The sequence below is a fragment of the Triticum aestivum genome, chromosome 7D, assembly GCF_018294505.1.
Source record: "Triticum aestivum cultivar Chinese Spring chromosome 7D, IWGSC CS RefSeq v2.1, whole genome shotgun sequence".
Taxonomy (NCBI): domain Eukaryota; kingdom Viridiplantae; phylum Streptophyta; class Magnoliopsida; order Poales; family Poaceae; genus Triticum; species Triticum aestivum.
The window spans coordinates 493,791,633-493,813,560 of record NC_057814.1 but is presented as its reverse complement, the minus strand read 5'-3'; the positions used below and the strand labels follow the sequence as shown (position 1 = coordinate 493,813,560).

The 21,928-nt window shown below is 48.7% G+C and overlaps 1 long non-coding RNA gene across 1 annotated transcript; it reads left to right on the top strand.

Moving 5' to 3' along the window:
* Positions 1 to 19,916: 19,916 nt before the first annotated feature.
* On the top strand, positions 19,917 to 21,876 carry LOC123167614 (uncharacterized). The gene is made up of 3 exons (XR_006484005.1): positions 19,917 to 20,573; positions 20,821 to 20,949; positions 21,179 to 21,876. It is a non-coding gene; the product is annotated as an uncharacterized lncRNA (long non-coding RNA).
* Positions 21,877 to 21,928: the final 52 nt, after the last annotated feature.

Below are 21,928 nucleotides of genomic sequence, written 5' to 3'. Positions count from 1 at the left end.
CTTGGCGGCAGTTGCTGCAACTGCCTCCCGGTAGAGTTGGTCGGCTCAGATCAGCGCGTCTTTCTTGTCAGAGGAGACGGTGATGATGATCATCGGCCCAGGCATCTTCAGCGTGTCGTAGGCGTAATGTGAGGCCGCCATAAACTTGGCTAGTGCTGGGCGGCCGAGGATCCCATTGTAGGGCAAGGGGATCTCGGCGACATAAAAAACAATCCTCTCTGTCCTATAGTTCAGGTCACCTCCAAATGTCACGGGTAGCGTGACCTTACCCTTCGGCTGGCTTCTTCCCGGGCGAGATCAAGTTCAGACCGGCCCCGCCATCAACTAGCATTTTTGCCACCTTGAGGTTGCGTATTGTTGGGGGAACCAACAACGGCAAGCACCCGACCGCAGTTGTGCGATCAGGATAGTCCTCGATGTCAAAAATGATAGGCGTGCTGGACCACTTCAGTGGCTTTTGAGCATCGAACGATGGTTCCGCTGCTGTGATCTCACGCGCCCACCGCTTGAGCTGGCGGTGAGAGGTGTGCAGCGAGGCGCCACCGACGAAGCACATGGCCTCTGTAGCTTTCTGGAACTCATGCTCGCCGGACTCGTCGTCCTCGTCATGATCATCGTCTTCTTGCTTCTTGTCGCGGCCTCGAGCGGGCCTTTCTTGTTGATTATCTTTGCCGCGGCGACCAACCTGGCCGCCACGCTTCTTCCCAGATCCCTCAGCACCATCCTGGCCCTTATCCTTGTCCCGCCTTTCATATTCGGCTTTCTGCTTCTCTGCGAGCTGCTCGACTTGTTGGCAGTTCTGGAGGTCATGGCCCTTGGTGCGATGGATCATGCAGTACTGCTTGTCGGAGCCTCCTGGCTTGTCGGCAGCCGCCAAGGCCCGGCAGGCGGCGCACCCGGCAATTTCCTTGTCAGGGTCGTCTGCCTTGGTCTTCTTGGCAGCGCCGGCATCGTCGGAACCCTCGACAGCAAGCACGGCTTTTCCCTTGCGCTTCCTGTTGCGGCGTCGGCCTTTCCTTGCCAGGGTGATGGCGTCTTCGTCTGAGGAGTCGGTTTTCCGCACCGGCGTCCTCGCCGGGGTACTTCCTTCCCTCTTCAGCCCGAGCACATCTATCGGCTAGAACATAGAGTTCCGCCACATCCTTGACCTTGTTCATTGCCAGCTCTTCACGCATCTTGCGATTACGCACATTCTGATGGAATGCGCTGATGATAGCGGCGGGATGAACGTCCGGGATGTTGTATTGCACTCGGCTGAACCTCTGTATGTACTTGCGCAGGTTCTCGCCTTCTTTCTGGGGGATGATATGCAAGTCGCTTGCCTGGCCATGAGCTTGGTGGCCTCCCGTAAAGGCGCCAACAAACTCATGGCACAAATCCGACCAAAAAGTAATAGAATCCACTGGCAAGTGCATCAACCATGACATGATGTTGGGTTTAAGTGCCAACAGGAAGTAATTGGCAAGCACCTTGTCGTCGCGAGCTCCTGCAGCTTGCATCGCGATGGTGTAAATGCTAAGGAACTCTGACAGGTGGTCTTGCCGTTCTACTTCTCGCTGATGCCAGGCTTAAACGTGCGGTGAGTGGGCCACTGGAACTGCCGCAGCTCACGGGTAAAGGTTGGGCAACCCACCTCGTAAGGTAGGCCACCAGAGCCCCCTGGTGCTGGGTGGTCCATAGTGGGCCCCGCCCGCCTATCTGACTGATGGCGCGCGTCGTGCCGTCGCTCGATGGTGGTTCGAGCATCTTCATGGGCTCGCTCCCGAAGAACTTGGCGCTGATCGCGGTGGGTTCGTGGGTCGGACGACGCTATGGAAATTTTATCACAAGCGTTGTCCCGACGGACCGGCACCCGCGGTGACCAGCGTGGAGGAGGAGAATGCACCGTGGCTGCAGCACCTCCGGTCCTTCCACCACTGGCATGTGGTGGCTCGACAGAGCGTCGGCCTGAGGGCCCAGCTGGCTGCAGCTCATCTTGGTTGGCGACACCGACGAGGCTTCAGATGGTGGCTCTCCACTCGTCGAGCTTTTCCGCAGCAGCAGGGAAGTCGAGGAGCAGCTGTGCGCGCGCCAAAACTTCTGCTGGCGTGGGTGGCGGCGAGAGCTGCGTGGACCGTGACGCGCTCCGACTTCTAACCATGTTAGAAGGATCTCTATCACGGCCTTGCGGCTGCGCGCCATTTTCGTCAGTGCCTCGGCGTGCATGCTGGTCTGGTGTGTCCCGTGAGTGGTGCACAGGACTCTTCCCGCGGCGACGCCCGGGGTCGCTAGCATGGTGGCGCTGCTCATCGTGCACGGCCTGGGAAGAGCGCATTGCGGGCGCCGGCGCAGGCGTCCTGGAAGTCGCCGCGCCACCCTTGGAGGGCCTCGCACCGCCTGCGGGGGGCACGGCTCCTTCTTTGGATTTGGTGGCGTGCAGCTCGTTGCCTCGTGCGCGAACGACGCCGCTCGCCAGGCTTTGGCTGCCAGAGCGATGTGGGTGCTCGCGGGCCGTGCCTCGGCCTCCGTCCGCGACCGCCCCATTGCTCGCCCGCAGTGGTATGGGTCGTTCGGCCCCAGATGAACCGATCGCCGTGATCATCTTCTTCTTGGGAGCCATGGTGACGAAGAACTGCTATACTAACCGCTAGACCGGATTTTCACAACTGTGCCCCCTACCTGGTGCGCCAGAGATGTCGGTGGAAAACGACACCTATGGGGTCACAGGAATCCCTTCTAAAGTGGCGGGCGCGGGGTTGTGCAAAGAGCAGGTCTAGAAGCCAGCACAAGGATCATTTACCCAAGTTCGGGCCGCGAGGATGCGTAATACCCTATTTCTGCTTTGGTGTATATTTGAGTGTTCTTGAGCTCTTGAACTAGCTACGGTATGCGCGCTGTCCAAAAGATCCGAATCCTACCTCAGTACGCTGCGGGCCTCCTTTTATAGTCAAAAAGGGGTTGCCACAGTGGCACACAGGAGGTGGAAAGGTATACAGTGTACAAGCTTATCGCCTGTCATTACAGGACAAGGCGCATTAAATGCGCTACTTAGGTGTCCTCTCGCTTTATCGGGGATGGTAACGAGGCCCGTCCCATCCGTCGCCGCTCCATTTTGCCCTGACACGCGTCCAGGCCAACGGAGCATGCAGCGCCATGTAGGCTGGCAAGCTGTTGAGTTGTCGTGGTGGTAGGGTCTTCACGAAGATCTGCATGCCACCACGTAGGTGCTTGACTAGTTGGATTAGTACCCACGTACCGCCATGTGGTTACTTGCTTTAGTTGGAGGGTCGGCCGCTGAGCTGGGGCGGCGATGGGGCGGCTAGGCCTTGTCGCGGTCTTGCGTATATTCCCGGCAAGAGTCTTTTCGTGGTCTTGTGAGCGCCCTCGGCAAGAGCCTTGCCGGGGCCTTGCGGGCGTCTTCGGCAAGGAGCCTTGTCGGGGCCTCGTGGGCATCCTCATCAAGGAGCCTTGCGGTTGTCTTGTCTTCTGGTTCTCATCTAGGCTTCGTAGGCCTTTTTTCTTCACAAAGATCTGCATGCCTCCACGTAGGCACCTCCTGAGCCTTGGTTCCAATGTTGTCAATGGTGTTGGAACTCTCAGGCTCAAGGGTGGCTGCTATGTTGGTGTTTGGATGAGCTGCCCTGGCAAGGCTCTTGCCGGGGCTGCGTAGGCCGCCCCGGCAAGGGTCTTGTCGGGGAGAAGCCCGTTTTGCTGCTCTGTCTTCCGCACCCCTGGTTGGAGCGCTGCTCTGGTATTCTTGTGCCTTTGCTTCCCTCTTCTACCCTGCTGAGTGTGGTCGCAGGCGCGGCTCCGACTGCCCGTGCACAAGTAAAGGGGTACAAAGAGAGCCCCTACTTTTGTACACCAACATTTTATGATTTAGTTTTGCTTATTGAATGCTCAAATTGGAGAACTACTCCAATTTTGAATACTCAAATTGGAGAGCACTATGCAAGGCGTATGCATTTAATTAGTTGATAGCTATAGGGTTCCACTAAGTCCTAAGATGAGGATAATAATGTTTTTGTTTATATTTTGTTTTTGCAGAAATCAAGGAGCCGTCGTCCCCCTCACCGACCCCCTCCGACCTCGAGGTGAGACCAGCCAAATCTCCATGTCAATATGAGTTCTATAAGATATTTTGAAATGTTTTTGTTCATATTTTCAACCATTGAAATGGAATGACCATCAAGTTTGAATACTCATATGATGTAGATATAAACATGTATTTCTTGTGTTTCTCAAATAGGATATGTGCTTGCCCAAGTGGCTGGCTATGTTTGCAGGTAACGCCTCCGAGTGGCCTATTTTTTGCCGGAGTGTTGATTAATTTCTGTTCAGGCAAATTTCAGGCGCTCGATATGACCTTTTTTAGCAAAGGTCATGCCGGATTTTTCCATGAATTTTGGCATGACTTGTGCTAGAATATGTAGGAAATATCGAGTGGCCTGGATTTTCTAGAAAGATAATTAAACGACATTTCGTGTTAACTTTGAGCCTGTCGAGACTCCACCATATATGAGAGAAGAAGAATGCCGACTGTTCTCGTGGGGGTCGCTTCTCCTTCGTTCCCGTGTGCTAGACATTTTGGTTTAATGCACTCAGGGACGAGGGAAGGAGCGACCATCACCAACGGTCGAATATATACACCACATGAGATGAGAGTTTTCCAAAAAAAGACTCGACGGACCGATAGTCAACCCGTGATGAATAATAATGATCTAATTTAGTTTTTGTAGTACATATATTGAATTTTAGAAATTTAATCTTTGAATTATGAAGATAGGAAATGTCGTCGTCGGATGACGAAAGTCTCCCAGCAGAGTGCGACTGGTGCGGCGACGACCGGGGTCTATACGACGGGACTCACCTGGTAGAAGGTCGGCGCTTCAGCATTAAGCTTTAGGAGACCTTCGTTGTTGAAACGGTACGCAACGACGACAAGTGTTTTTTCATAATTAAGCATGACTTCTGCTTCTTCAACGTGTAAATATCATCTTTTACAATTCGACTATAGCTTATCCCATGCCATGCAAGACGCTATGTCTTGGAGAGGATGGATTTTAAAGATCATGAAAGTATGGAAACAAAGATAGTTCAGCTAAGGACCCATCATGGATATGATTTTGCTGTAAATCTATACAATTCTGAGAGCGTATCCCATTTTGGTTGCCCGAATTGGGAAGCACTTTGCAAGACGTATGATTTTCATGAGGGTATGCTTGTCACCATGGATCTTGGTGATCCTGACATCGACAAACACAATATGAACATTTGGGTCCTTGTTGATACGCTTCCAATTCTACCGCAATGTGAGTTTCTCAAACATAGTTATTAAGTAATTTATATTGTTTATTTCAAAATAGTTGACAGCTTATTTCCATTGATAGCTTATTTTCATTCTTCAAAGAATGTGCGGAAGATGGTAGACATAACCTACTACACCGATGGCGCTGAATTAACTTATCGGGAGAAAGATCATCTGACCTCATTTATTAATGATCTTGAGAATTACAATATCTATTATCAAACTCCTGCACATTATGGCATGGTAAGATTTTTTACTATTATGACATTCGTGCATCTTTTGCAGAAATTCTTCTAAAACTTAACTACATTGCTAACTACGAAGTTATTACTATGTTTTTCAACAGAAAATCCTGAAGGATTGTGTCCCTCATCTGATGTTTCCGAAAGGTTGCCTTGATGTTATGAGCTTATGGCCAGGTCATCCTACGCATCACTGATGTTCATACCGGATTTCTAAAACCGATGAAGACATGACAATCAAAGATTGGAAAAAATGTATGGTCAATCATAAGGAGCTACTTGGAAGCAACATTGTGCGAAGCGCAAGAATTGGAGACAGGATAATCTCCATTCTCCATAATGGGGAGTCAGGGCATATCTTGTTTTATGCTATTTTACCTAAGAGAAGTTAGTTAGGTCCTAGCTAATACTCATGATCATGTGCTAAGAACAATTAAGTAGGGTTGGTTAGATGACTATGATGATGATGAGTATGACTTGTTATTATGATAACGAGTAGAAGTTGTATGATGATGATGAGTATGACTTGTTACTATGATACCAATGATGAGTTATTTATTATTATGATGATGCATGATGTTAAGTTGTTATATGAGGATGAAGAGTTATTATATATATCAGTGGGTGAAATGAACATGGATTAGGTTCAGGTGGAGGCAACATGTGGTTCACATTGAAAGTACTACTAATCCAAACTAGATCAAGTTTGGATTAGTAATATACTTTCGACATGCACCACATGTTGCCTCCACTTGAACCTAATCCACATTCGTTTCACCCACTATTGTATATACTAACTAATCATGGTCATAAAATCATATGATGAAAGTACTGTATATAAAACCTATACAAATACAGCGAAAATAGGCTGCAATTTCAAAAATACAGGAAAAATAAGTAGTAGCGCTTTTCAAAAGAAACGCTACTGCTACTTACTACTATCAGCAGCGCTTTTCCACCATGAGCGCTACTGCTAACAAGTTAGCTGTAGCGCCTTACAGGTAGCGCTTGTGCAAGCGCTACTAGTAGCTATAAAACTAGAGCTACTACTAGGGTTTTCCCTAGTAGTGTCCTATTATTATTGTAAGAAGAATTACCATAGGAATTACCATAATTATTAGAGGAATTTCTAGGAAAAGTCCTAGAATTAAAATTACCTCCATAAGCATTGTTATTGAAATTGTTTCGCAAGACAAAATTCGCATCTACGGGATCACTATTTTGCTCAATCAAAGTAGACAAAGGCACATCATTAAGATCAATAGGAGCATTTTTACTAGCAACCATTTCATAAGAGCATCAACTTTTTCACTCAAAGTACTAATTTCTTCAACCGAATTAACTTTTTTACTAGTAGGTGCTCTTTCGGTATGCCATTGTGAATAATTTGACATGCTATTATCTAGCAATTTAGTAGCTTCACCCAAAGTAATCCATACAAATACCACCCTCGACGGAATCTAAAAGATTTCTAGAGACAAAATTCAATCCTGCATAAAAAATTTGTATGATCATCCAAAGATTTAAACCATGAGTAGGACAATTTCTTAGCATCAATTTCTTCTTTCCCAAGATTGTGCAACATGTTCATACTCAAGTTGCTTAAAATTCATGATCTGAGTTCTAAGGGAAATAATTTTCGCGGGAGGAAAATACTTAGTAATAAAAGCATCCTTGCACTTATCCCAAGAATCGATACTATTACAAGGAAAAGATGAAAACCAAATTTTTGCACAATCCCTCAAAGAGAAAGGAAATAATTTCAACTTCACAATATCATTGTCCACATCTTTTTTCTTTTGCATATCACACAATTCTACGAATGTGTTTAGATGGGACGCGGCATCCTCATTAGGAGTACCGGAAAATTGCTCTTTCATAACAAGATTCAACATAGCGGCATTAATATCACCAGTCTCCGCACTAGTGGCGGGAGGAGCAATCGGAGTACTAATAAAATTATTGTTATTAGTATTGGAAAAGTCACACAACTTGGTGTTTTCTTGAGACATTGTGACTACGCAAACAAGATTGCACACAAAGAAGAGATCTGGTGAAAAAAGGCAAACGAAAAAAGGAAAATATAACGGCAAATATTTTTGTGATTTTTGCAAAAAAAGTTTTAGAAGTGGGGGGTGAAAACGAGAGGCAATGGCAAATAATGTAAATTGCAAGGAGATGAGATTTGTGATTAGAAACCTGATAGATGTTGATGATGTCTCCCCGGCAACGGTGCTAGAAATTTCCTTTGACGTGGCTCCAACCGCGTTGGTTTTTTCCCCAAGGTGGAAGGGATGATGCAGTACAACTACGGTAGGTATTTCCCTCAGTTATGAAACCAAGGTTATCGAACCAGTAGGAGAACCAAGCAACACTATGTAAACGGTACCTGCACACAAAGAACAAATCCTCGCAACCCAACGCGTAAGAGGGGTTGTCAATCCCTCCCGGTAAAAGATAGATTAAATAGTATGAGTTTGGATAAATATATCTGGATAAAACACGAAATAAAATATGCAAATAAAACGTGCAGCAAGGTATTTTTGCGTTTTTGGAATAATATATCTCAAAACAAATGCGGTAAAAGATAGATCGGAAAGCAATATGATAAAAGATAGACCCGGGGGGCGTAGATTTCACTAGTGGCTTCTCTCGAGAAAATGGCATACGACGGGTAAACAAATTACTGTTGGGCAATTGATAGAAGATCCAATAATCATGACGATATCCAAGGCAATGATCATTGTATAGGCATGACGTCCAAGATTAGTAGACCGAAACGATTCTGCATCTACTACTATTACTCCACACATTGACCGCTATCCAGCATGCATCTAGTGTATTATGTTCGTGGAGAAACGGAGTAATGCAATAAGAACGTTGACATGATCTAGACAAGATCTATTCATGTAGGAATAGACCACATCTTGTTATCCTTAATAGCAACGATACGTACGTGCCTAGCTACCCCTTCTGTCACTGGGTGAGGACACCGTAAGATCGAACCCATCACAAAGCACATCTTCCCATGGCAAGAAAAATCGATCTAGTTGGCCTAACTAAACCAAAGATTCGAATAAGAAATGCGAGGCTATAAGTAATCATGCATATAAGAGATCAAAGAAGACTCAAATAATATTCATGGATAGAAACTGATGATAAACTCGATCTTCATCAGATCCCAACAAACACACCGCAAAAAGTCATTACATCAAATAGATCTCCAAGAGACCATTGTATTGAGAATGAAAAGAGAGAGAGAAAGCCATCTAGCTACTACCTACGGACCTGTAGGTCTATGGTGAACTACTCACGCATCATCGGAGAGGCACCAATGAGGATGATGAATCCCTCCGTGATGGTCTAGATTGGATCTCGTGGTTCTGGAACTTGCGGCGACTGGAATTGTGTTTCGTCTGCTCCCCTAGGGTTTCTGGAATTTCTAGGGATTTATAGAGCTAAGAGGCGGTGGAGAAGACCCCTGTGGGCCCCATAACCCATCAGTGCGCGCCAGGGGCCTCTGGCGCGCCCTGGTGTCCTGTGGGCCCCATAACCCATCAGTGCGCGCCAGGGGCCTCTGGCGCGCCCTGGTGTCCTGTGGGCCCCACAGGGCTCCCCCCAGGTGCTTCCTTGGCTCCCAAGTTGTCTTCTAGTCAAAAAAAGCTCCAAAAAGTTTAGTAGCATTTGGACTTTATTTGGCACTGATAGTGTGCGAAGTAAAAAAGCAAAAAAACAGCAACTGGCAGTGGGCACTATGTCGATAGGTTAAAAAATGATATAAAGTTGCTATAAAATGATTGTAAAACATCCAAGAATGATAATATAACAGCATGGAACAATAAAAAATTATAGATACGTTGGAGATCTATCACTTATTGCTTCACTTCGGTCCCACCAAGTTGATGCAATCGGCACCACCGAGATGATGGTTGCCCTAAGCCCTAGCACATCGGTCCCACCAAGTTGTTCCAGTCGGTCCCACTGAGATTCCTAAAGTTCACATTTTTGAACTGATCGGTGCCACCGAGTTTAACCATTTGGTCCCACCGAGATGAGTCAAATGTGTGTAATGGTTGGATTTTGTGTGGAGGATATATATACCCCTCCACCCCCTCTTCATTCGTGTTGAGAGCCATCAGAACATGCCTACACTTCCACCTTTCATTTTCTCAGAGAAAACCACCTACTCATGTGTTGAGATCAAGAGATTCCATTCCTACCATTTGAACCTTGATTTCTAGCCTTCCCCAAGTTGCTTTCCACTCGAATCACTCTTCCACCGTAGCCAAATCTGAGAGAGAGAGAGAGAGAGAGAGAGAGAGAGAGAGAGTTGAGTGTTGGGGAGACTATCATTTGAAGCATAAGAGCAAGGAGTTCATCATCAACACACCGTCTGTTACCTTTTGGAGAGTGGTGTCTCCTAGATTGGTTAGGTGTCGCTTGGGAGCCTCCGACATGTTGTGGAGTTGAACCAAGAAGTTTGTAAGGGCAAGGAGATTGCCTACTTCGTGAAGATCTACCCGAGTGAGGCAAGTCCTTCGTGGGCAATGGCCATGGTGGGATAGACAAGGTTGCTTCTTCGTGGATCCTTCGTGGGTGGAGTCCTCCGTGGACTCGCGCAGCCGTTACCCTTCATGGGTTGAAGTCTCCATCAATGTGTACGTATGATAGCACCACCTATTGAAACCACGTCAAAAATCTCCATGTCTCCATCGTGTTTGCCTCCTCCAAACCCTTCCCTTTACCTTCATATGCAATGTTTTACTTTCCGCTGCTATACTCTTAGAATTGCATGTGTAGGTTGATTGCTTGACTTGTGCTAATAGCTAAAATTTGCCCCACAACTAAAATTGGGAAAATAATATATTTTTATTTGGTCAAGTAGTCTAATCACCCCCTCTAGACATACTTTTGATCCTACATTGTGGTGGCGGCGGCGTTCGTGGCGGCAGCACTCCCCGGCTGCGGCAGCTGCTTCTCCCCTTCTTCTTCGACTCCGTCTGACCATCATCGTCTCAGGCATGTCCCCCCAACACCGAAGCTGGTGAGATATCCCCTTCTCCTCTGTTGTGCCGTTCGACAGGACCGTTTAGGTTCGATTGCGCCATTGCTAACCGCACATGGATGTCGCTTAGGTTGTGGACGAATGGATGAAGCTTGTAGTTCAGGCATTAGCGCTAAAAGTTGTGGTTCAGGCCTGGATCCAGTTGGTTCATAAGAGAGCTATTCATCGGAGTGAGAAACCTCTCATCTTGTATGGTCCGATGTAATCCAAGATTGGTAGAGGTTAGCGAATCTGAACTACATCTACAACTACAATGACACAGAGGCTCTGGGATGCTTCGAATGAAAAGAGCACCTTTCGCAAGGCTTGTGCAGACGTTCATGAGCAGGGGCTGCTAGAAGATATCATCCACACCTCTGTGGTAGAGCAAGTAGCCATGTTCCTCCATGATGTTGGTCATAACAAGAGGTTCAGGATTATACAAAACACCTTCAGGAGGTCAATGGAGACCATCTCCAGGTACTTCAAGCAAGTGTTGTATATTGTTGGGGCACTCAGAGGAGAGATGATCGTGTCACCAACCGGCCAGACTCCTACCAAGATTCACACTAGCCCAAGATGGTATCCATACTTTAAGGTGAGCACTAACCGTATGTAGATCATGCCTTGATATGCTCTTATTGTTCTACTGTAGCCATAACGCCATCTTGTAATGCCATTTCAGGATTGCATCGGGGCAATAGATGGTACTCATGTCACTACCAGAGTACCGATGTCACAATTTGCAACATATAGATTGAGGAAGCACTACACAAGCTAGAATGTGCTTATTGTTGTTGACTTCGATCTGAAGTTCACATATGTGCTGGCTAGCTATGAAGGATCAACACATGATGCTAACATTCTCAATGACAGCATGTGTAGACCTGATGGCATCAACATACCAGATCGCAAGTTCTACATAGGAGATGCTGGCTATGCATGCCGGCCAAGTGTTTTTCCACCCTTCAGGAAAACCAGGCACCATCTGAACAAGTTCTGTGGTAGGAACTATCCTAGGACTCCTCAGAACTATTCAATCTCAGACACTCTAGCCTTAGAGTAACAGTTGAGAGGGTATTTGGAGCTCCCAAGAATATGTTTAAGATCCTGAATCATAAGCCATTCCATCCTTACCCTACCCAGGTTAAGCTTGTTCTTCCATGTTGTATCGTTCATAACTGGATCCTACAATGGGGAACTGGCGAACTTGTATCAGAGGAGGAATATGTGACGCCAGATGATGTGATCAGCTCTGGCCTTGGTGTGGAGGTGTTTGACAACGAAGCGTGGAAGAACAAAAGGTTGGAGTGGGCTCAGGCAATGTGGGATAACAAAGGTCAAACAAGGATCTGAAGAAGAAGAAGAAGAAGAAGCAGAAGGGGCAGCAACACAAGAGAAGAATAAGAAGCAGCACAACAACAGCAGAAGAAGAGGAAGAGGATGGACTTCCACCTAGTTAGCATCATTGAACTTTCCTCTATTCAGCCATATTTTGGCTCTTAATAACTTGCACTGCCATTTGCTAGTAGATATGATAAACTACTATTTGTTTCTTAGTTAGGACAAGACGATGTTCAGTGTGTGGTAAGGTCACCACTAGTGAGAAGTGGTGATCACACCTTATGACGTCTGCAACCAATTAAACAACGTGCTCTTTGTCTAACAACAGGGACGCATGCAACCAAATAACGTGGTAGAAATTTTTCCTCATGCACGAAAACTAATGTAGGCAACCAAACTACATGCAAATGTTGTTTTTTAGCCTGCATTAGCTCAAACAGGCCCAACTGAAACAAGTATGCAAAATGCCATAAAATAAAGATATAAACCAAACACATCCCAAAGGTTCTAGTAAATATAAATGAAAAAAAGCTTAATACAAAGGTGTGGCGAGCTACGGAAGATGCCTAAGAGCATCTATAGCTGGGCGTCTCAAACCCGCCTCATACATCCTGGCGAGCCGCCCGGTCACTGTCCAGTCATGATTTTTTGACACAGGCGGCCCCTTCAAACGACCCTCAAACGCTCAGGTTGACCGACACCCCCTCATATCCAGCCGAAATATAGGATAGATATGGGGGCCCGGGTGCGCCTGGGCACGCCCGCCACGTCAGACCCGGCCCACGCTGGCCCACCCGGCCCCACATATATTCCTTCCCATCCGCTCGCCGGACCAAACCCTAGCCATTTGACTCCCCCTTTCACTCCCCTCCACCACCTGAACTCGTCTCCGGCTTCTTCCGGCCGTCTCCGGCATGGCGGACAGCGGGTCCGAGTCCTTCACCTCCAGATCCGTCGACCCCGAGCTCATCCCACGCGGCCCTGAGGAGGAGATGGTCGTCCGGCTTGCGCTCCGCCCCGCCCGGGAGGAGGCCCGTGCACGACAGCGCTCGAACTCCTTCAGTCGGGAATCCATTGCGTCCACCCAAATGGCGCATGGATCCGGCGCTAGGCCAGTCGTAGCTGCCTCGCCGGAGGCCGTGCGGTTCGTCTGGCGTCCGAACGCGCTGGCGGACACCCAACCCCTCCGTTGGCGCGCCGAGCATCGGGACGCACCATGGGCCTCGTCCGACGAGAACATGGCACGGCGTGGCCGCCGTGCAAGGCACCGGGCACGGGAGGCGGCGGTGGACATCGGCGAGTCGGAGTCGCCTTCTTCGACACCCGTATGGCGCATCAGTCCGGGCGCCGCAACCGCATCGTGGTGGACGTCGGCGGCTCATCCCAGGACGGATCCGTCATCGCTCTGACGTCCACCGTCACCCAACGGGTTTCGGGCTCCGACGAGGAAGAGTAGGGCATGGGGCACGGCCGACTCGTGCCCCATGCCCTACTCTACCTTGCCGGCGACCGGACCAACACTCTAAGGGGCGTAGCCAGCTGCCGGACATGGCCACGACGGAGCCGGGCAGGCGGGGAGCGAAACCGAACGAAGCTCCACTCAAAGATCACTGTGTTGCATCCAATAATATGGATTTAAGGTTTCTAATTTGAGATATCCAGATGTAAAATGCATTTTTGAAGACATGACCGGTCACTGTCTGCGGATGTTTGAAGGGTCGGATTTGTCCTCCTGTAGATGTTCTAACTTTTGTAGCTTCGACAGATACTAGCATCGCGTCCGGCCGTTAGGCGGGAGAAGGAGGTGACACGCTGGCGATGCCACCGGCGACCGTGGTCCAGACGTAAACAATCTCAATATATGTTGTTTGCTGACAATACGCACGTACCCTGATCAATTAATTATCCCTCGATCGTGTGCTGCGGAGCGTGAACAACATCGAAGTGTCACGATCACATTCGCTCGCGAAGTCACGCAACACTGACACCACGGTTAGCTCTTCCGATGCGTCGTCACGTACGTACACCCACCAAAACCTTGGAGATATCTGCAAACCATTCATCTACGGCTTCGTTCTCCGCCGTTGGTTTCTCAACCCAAAAAGGAGTATCCTCTGGTGTGCTAATATTTCTGTTGCTGCACCATATTAACAACAGACAACAGTTTATCTGCTCTGCGTGTACAGATACATTTTTGCATTGAGTTTCCTGTCATGGAAACATGAAAAATCTTGCACTATGTTCAATTGGAAAATCAGTTATCCAAAAAGGTACAGAAATCCTATTTGACGACGCTGGGCGAGGAGTGGCAAACGAACCCCTTTCGATAACAGTTTTTTTTTTAAACAGAGGCATAAGATTTGCCTCATATATTAAATGAGGAGGAGAAAGAGTTTGTTACAACACAGTGCCAAGAAACGGCATGGCAATTACTCTCGCAATAAGAAAGACCCTAATTTTTTCGCTCCGGCTTTAACCCAAAGGTTAGACTCTTCGATCACATTGTTTAGCAAAACATGCGGAGGGGCACTCTTGTGTCTAAACACCCTTGCATTACGCTCATTCCAGATCACCCATGAAACCAACATGGTTATCGAAGCCTTCGCTTTTCGGTTGGCGGTGCCCTCGGCGCTCAAACTCGCCCACCATTCCTTGATGGAGTCGTACCAGTGCCATGCGGACGTGTCCCCGTCGTGGATGCAGAGCTTCTGAATCACCATGTTCCAGAGCCTGAGGGTGAAGCGGCATCTGAAGAATAGATGGGGACCGCATTCCTGCACCCCTCTGCACAAGGGACAAGGGCCACAGTTTGGCCAGCCTCGCCTCTGAAATCTGTCTGCAGTCCAGATCCTATCTTGAAGCGCGAGCCAAGCAAAGAACTTGACTTTCGGAGGGGCCCAAACCTTCCAAACCATTTGGTCCATGGGGGAGAGGACCAAGCCCAAAAACTGCGCCCTGTACGCGGAGGCCGCGGAGTAGTTCCCGGAAGCCGTGTGCTTCCAAAGGATGTCATCGTCGGCAAGCTCATCAAGGTGGACCTCTTGGAGCAGCGTCCATAGGGTGAAGAATTGTGAAACATGCTCAATGGAGGCCGGTGTAGGTGGCCTGATTTTGAGAATCCACGCGCTCTCCTTGAGAGCCTCCCGCACCTTCCAGCACTTCCGCGAGGAAGCCTCATAAATGAGCGGAGCGATGTCTCTGGGCTTGCGACCCAGAAGCCAAGGAGAGTCCCAAAAAGGTGTCCGCGCACCATTGCCAACCGTGATGGTGGTACATGCGTAGAAAAAATTTAGGTCATCCTCATCACACGGGTTCCCACCTCCAACCCATAGCTTTGTGGGCTCCTTCCACTCATACCAAGGCCACCGCAGACGCAAGGCCTGCGCGAACTTGAAGGTGTTTAGGACCCCAAGCCCACCATAGTCAAGCGGCCTACTGACAGTGTCCCAATTGACCTTGCACTTTGCCCCAGTTGTCTTATCCGATCCCGACCAAAGGAATGCCCGCTCGAGTTTGTCAATGTTTTGCAGGATGGTGGTTTGTATGACAAGCGGCGTGATGAAGTAGATGACTTGGGAAGCGAGAACCGACTTGACGAGCGCCGCGCGTCCAATGGTGGTGATGTTTTGGCCCTCATATGTTGTCAATCTACTCGCCACTTTATCCACTAAGAATTGAAGATCAGCAAGCTTCAGCCTCCAAATCGACAGCGGTAGCCCCAAATAACGGAGCGGAAAGGCAGCCCTAACAGCCGGCAGCCCATGGGTTATGCGGTCCAAGTCGAGGTTGCCACATCTAATGGGCACCATTGAGCTCTTATGGAAGTTAGTGCACAGACCGGTGACGTCCCCGAATCCCCTCAGAATGGCCGCCAGGTTGTCCACATCTCTTTTGATGGGCGCAACAAACACAGCCGCATCGTCCGCGTAAAGAGAGGTACGCACGATGACCCCTCTCCCACGGATCTTGTGCAGAAGGCCTTTCCTAGTTGCCGTGTCGAGGATTTGCTTCAAAGGGTCGATGGCAATGACAAAAAGGAGAGGAGAGATGGGGTCCCCCTGCCGAAGCCCTTGGCCATGCTTGATGGGAGAGCCGGCTACCCCATTCAAGAGAACCCTCGAAGATGAGGAACAAAGGAGAGCCGCAATCCACTCCCGAAATTTGCTAGGGAAGCCACGCCTCCGCAGGAGGTCAAGCAAATACTCCCACTTGACGGAGTCAAAGGCCTTGCGAATATCCAGCTTGAACAGGAGAGAAGGGGTCTTGCTCTTGTGCAGGCGACGAGCAAGGTTCCTAACAGACATGAAGTTGTCATGGATACTCCGCGTTTTGATGAAGGCACTTTGGGCGTTGGAGACGAGGGCGGACATGTGCGGTCCAAGCCTACTAGAGAGCACTTTGGCGATGAGCTTGGCGACCGCATGAATGAGACTAATAGGCCTGAAGTCAACGATGCTCTCCGCCCCATCCTTCTTGGGAAGCAACACAATATTCGCAGAGTTGAGCCAGTGGAGGTTTGTTGTGTGTAGGGAGTCGAAGCGCTGGATCACCGCCATGAGGTCGAGCTTGACGATGGCCCAACACTTCTTGAAGAACAGGCCGGTGAAGCCATCCGGCCCCGGGGCCTTGTCGCTAGGCATGCTATTTATTGCCTTGAGGACCTCCTCCTCAGTGAAGGGTGCATCAAGCTCGTGCAGGTCATGCGACTCCAGATTGAGCTCCTCCCAATTGAAGTCCGTCGTACTGCCGTTTCCTCTTTTCATGACATGCGAGAAGTGGTCATGGATTATCTTCTCCTTGGCCTTGTGTTCGGTTACCCACCCTTGATCGTTCATGATGCGGTGGATGTGGTTTTTTCTCCTCCGCGCGTTGACTCGACGGTGAAAGAACTTGGTGTTGGCATCTCCTTCTTTGATGTTAGCGATTCGGGCACACTGCTTTTTGCGTGCTTTCTCAAGCACGGCCAAGCTTATCACCCTTCTCTTAAGGCGAGCACGAAGGTCACGCTCCTCAGGGGAGAGAAGCCTGCTCTTCTGGGCAATGTCGAGGCGAAGGATAACCAATAGGGAGGCGTGAAGATGGACCTTAGCCTTGGAGAAGAGGCCTCTACTCCACTCCGAGAGCCGCATGGCCGTCTTCTTTAGCTTGTGGAAAAGCAGAATGTAAGGGTCGGTGTGCTCAACTGGCTCTGCCCAGGCCTTTTGGACCACTTCGGTGAATCCGGGCATAGACGCCCAAAAATTCTCGAATCTAAAGGTCCTAGGCCTCCGCGGCCCCTTATCCTCGGCAAGCAGAAGGGGGCAATGGTCAGAGAGAGACGAAGATAGCGCATGGAGAACGTGATCATCAAAGGTTGTGTCCCACTCCGCATTGCAAAAGAAAGAGTCAAGCTTGCACAAGGTAGGATTTGACCTCTCATTGCTCCAGGTGAACCTCATGTTCTGGAGATGGATTTCTTCGAGCTCACACTCATGGAGAGAAGCCCGGAACCGGTTGATTCGGTTGCAATTTACGTTCCGCTTGTTCTTGTCCCTAGCTCGGTAAATCTGGTTGAAATCCCCGAAGGCTAACCAAGCCACCCCCGCAGGTGGCTTCTGTGCAACAAGCTCAGCAAAGAACACATCTTTGAGCGAGTGGTCGGTAGGGCCGTAGATGGTGGTTAGCTTGAAGCTCACGCCCGAGTCACGGACCCGAATCATGGCCGAGAGGCAGAAGGTAGCAACGGTGATGTCGGACAGTTCCACCAAGAGATCATCCCAAAGGAGCAGGATACCCCCATGGTGCCATTTGCCGGACGCTACGCAAAGCTGGGCAGTCTATGGCCCCCCAAAAAAGCCGCTGTGAACGGGTCGATATTGTCGAGCTTCGTCTCTTGGAGGCACACAACATGGCAAGAGGAGGAAGCGATAGTGGCGTTGACTGTCGACCGCCTATCAGGGCAATTGAGGCCCCTGACATTCCAGCTCAAAAAATTGATCGGTTGTGTCGACATGATCTAACCATGATAGCCCTTGACCAAAGCCACATAACATGTGCCAAGATAGTGGAGTTTGAATCAACAGCATACAGACTACAGAAAGATACAAAAGCCAACTCCAACGCAGTTTTAACTCTGAGACGAGAGCAAACAGTGGCAGTTTTAAATGAAAAATTGTCTTCTCTAACAGAAACTATGATGTTGGTCTGAAAAAACTGTCATTCCCTCACAACTTAAAATGCCAACGAAATCGTTCGCAAATGTCACCCCCTCTTGGCGAACATTCGCCAACTAAGGGGTCCAAAAAATAAGGGCAACGCTGGATTTCGATCCCAACTTGGATAGTGCTATCTTTTCCCATGGAATTTGTGCCAGCCCGGATTGACTTGACCATCATCTGTTGCACCTTTTATCGTAACAGAGTCTGGTATCCATGCAGTGCCTCCAGCAACACTCCACGGGGACGTAGCTCGTGTTAAATACTGCCATGGCGTCGACTGCCTATAAATACCAAGCACGTCGAACACTTGTAGCCATCAATCACCAGCCTAGCCAATCATCCAGGAATAAGTATTTAGGGAGAACATGAGCGTTCTCAGAGGTTAGCGAATGTCGGCCGTCGGATCGTTTTCTTGATGCGTTTAGGACCGTCGGATCTCGCTCATGAAAGACCTTGGCCGTTGGATCGAAGAAATAAGTATCTAGGGAGAACATGAGCGTTCTCAGAGCTTAGCGAATGTCGGCCGTCGGATCGTTTCTTGATGCGTTTAGGACCGTCGGATCTCGCTCGTGAAAGACCTTGGCCGTTGGATCGAAAAAAGTTACTGCTACAATGAATAGTTACCATCTCCTTCATGCCACCGCGCGTAAATAGCCTGCCCCGCCGGGGGCATTTTCGTCATTTCACTCACAGGGATATAAAAGCCAGCCGCTCCTGTGGAGACGACCTAGCCGCTGCCTTCCTCGTCCCGCACTCGCCCCCTCCTCTCCCACTCGTCACCCCTCTCCTCTTCCCCCCGCCTCGCCTCTCTCTCCCCCTCCAAACCCTAGGCCCGCGCCCGCCTCCCTTCCCCGCCGACGGCCGCCACCGCCGCCGCTTGCCCAGGCACCCATCCTCGAGCTCAGGCCGCTCATCTAGAGAGAAGGAGATGGGGGTTGCAGGCGACGAGGCTGACGCGCCGTCGTCCCGTCTTCTGCGAGATCGACGAGAGCCAATCCCACGCCGCCGCCATCTCCTTCACCCAGCTGGCCGCCGCCTCGACCTCCTCCTTCTCTTCCGTGGTGACCTCTCCTCCTCCGCGGTGCTCAGCAGAGGCAGCACGAGCAGCCGCCGCACTACGCGAGAGAGCGTCCTCCTAGGCCGCATCTGAGAGGAACCAGGACTTCGTGGCGAGGTGAGCCACGGCGGCGGTGCCCACGCGCCTGTGCTAGCGCCCGCGGCTGCCCCGTCCTTGACCATCACCCACCCCCTCTGGCAGGGAGAGGCGTGGTGGCGTTAAGGAGAGCTCTGCCGCCGTGGTGTCGCTTCTTCCTCCGGTCCACCGCGGCACTCCGGCCGTCATCCTCGTGTTCGTCCTCTCTCTCTCTCTCTTTCTCTTTAATCCTCATCATAATTTTCTTACTGCTGATCCGGTTTCATGTATGCCCACAAGGTGTTTGACAAAAATCCAAGTACTCTGCACAGAAGATTAGCCATCACATATAATACATTACATAGATTAAAAACATATATTTAGAAATGGTCTGGATTTGGCCCAAGGATGTGTCCTTGCTATCTGGAAATGAAGTTTTGTTCTCATCCAAGTGCTATTGGAGACGAGCCGGTGGCAGGGTAGTGTGATTAACCTTTCTACATATGCATATTGTTGGTCTGCTTCTTTTGGGCTTACACTGACTATATGTTTTGCCCGGTCAACTTAGAACAACTTTTTTGTGCCTCTCAGATTCCTACAGCAGAAATGATGCCCTTTCCAAGCATTAGTTGTTAGTCTTAATCAATTTGTATAATTTTGGCAGCAACCGCGGGTGGCCTCCTCTGTTGTTCCCTGTTCGATCTGGCGCTTGCAAGGTATTTTGAAGAACTCTTTTAATGGGGCATGGTATGATGTGCTATGGAAGTAAAGGATTTTGTTTGAGGCCTCCCCTTATATCTAGGGGAAATAAATCATTGTTATGCATTATTCTTAGTGGCCATGCCTCTGCAAATCAACTTATTCTAGATGCTGGTGTCGTGATGGTGGTTCACCCCTTACATGTTGGATAATTCTATATTTTCTAGAGAGAGAGAGAGAGAGAGGATCACGATCTTGCTTGTGTCCTGTAATCAGATTTAAATGACACTCTATTTATAGTAGATAGGCACATGCTTATTGTTGTCTTGCTAGACGTGCGTGGCAGATGCCAGTGTGTTTATCTGTACATATAGCGGCCTCTTCGATTTTTTCTTCCTCTAGGAGATGATGCTAAAAATGATCACATTTATGAAGTTATGCTCTGCTTTGGCTCATGTTTTTATCTTAATCCAAGTAATTGGTTCTCTCTTTTGTCGACGAGGTCCATCATGGTGGCGCTCTAGACGAGGCGTGCTGAACCTGGACCGGCCTCTTCTCGGCAAGCACGGATCGCAGGGTCGTCTTCCTCTCTGGCCTCTTCCACACCGTCATGGATGACGCGTACTAGGTGAAATGTTGTCTTCTCCAAAATATTCTTTTGTGATAATTAATTTTATAGTAAGTGCTATTGCCTGAATGCTTTTAGTTTCCACCCTCAGAGAGACATTTTATCTTGAGAATATTATGTGTCATTGAGAGATTGTATTGTCACTGCAACTTTAAATAAATTCACTTTGAACTACATAACCTTTTCCTCTTTATTTCAAACAGCGTGATCATGTTTTCAAAACACCATTTTGTATGCCCTTGTGTAGGTTGATCTTCTGATTTCATTTTGCTCAGATATGGGCTTGGGCTCGGTCATTTTAGTTGGTCATGATGATGGCGGCTTGCTGGCCCTGAGGACTGTAGAAAAGTTACGCGCTTCTGGAGATTCTAGGAAGGTACAGTATTGTGATATTGCCGCACCTGGCAATCATTGACATCGTGTGGTTGTTTTGTGCTTCGTGGTGATACTAAAATCTTTAGGATGCCCTCACTGGTCAACATGGTTAACTTCAGATGCATGTTATAGAAAGTTGGATTTATTTTACATTTCACTTTAAACTTTCTACATTCATTTTCTATATCAGCTACAAGATATGTCACCATGCTAAAAATTCCTCCCTGCAGCTTCCGACCGTCATTACAACTGTCAGAAGGAAGGCTTCTATCATCTACTTAGAACCAAGTATTTCAATCATGTGGCCTTCAGCTTTGCTTACACTCGTGTAACATATGAATTCAACCTTGATCATACTGCTCCTTATAAACCAGTGGATCACTTTTTGCTATGCCCTCCTGTTAAATGTTGTCATTGTACTGTGCTCTCCTTATCAAATGTCAGTTTTGTTCCTTGCTTCCATCTGCCCATCATTTTCACACGTAATGTATGGCAAACCATGCCCTCCTATCCCCTTTTTTTAATGAATGTTGTGATCATGCAAAATATGTATCCTCTCTACATTCTCTTCTCCGTTATGATCATACAAAAGAGCTATCATGTCTGCCAATGGCAGATATGTTGGTTTCTATGTATAAATTTAGCTGTCTCTTCATTCACCATCTGATTTAAAATTATGTATTCACAGAGATACTTAATACGAAAATTAATAGTTTTTTTTCAAACGATTAGCATTTTTTGTTGCCCGCCGTCTGGCGGGCAACGCGCGGCAAGCCGCGCCCCCTATCTAGTTCATCCAGAGAAGAAGAGTGCAGGGAACAGTGTGAGATCGACAGCAGCGCGCGCGATGGGGAAGAACGGCAGCCACCTGTGCTGCTTCTCTCTGCTGCTGCTGCTCGCCGGGTTTGCGTCCGGCCATCAAGTCCTCTTTCAGGTACGCACGCTCATGGTTCCTTTTTGATTCATGTATTTAAGGAGCT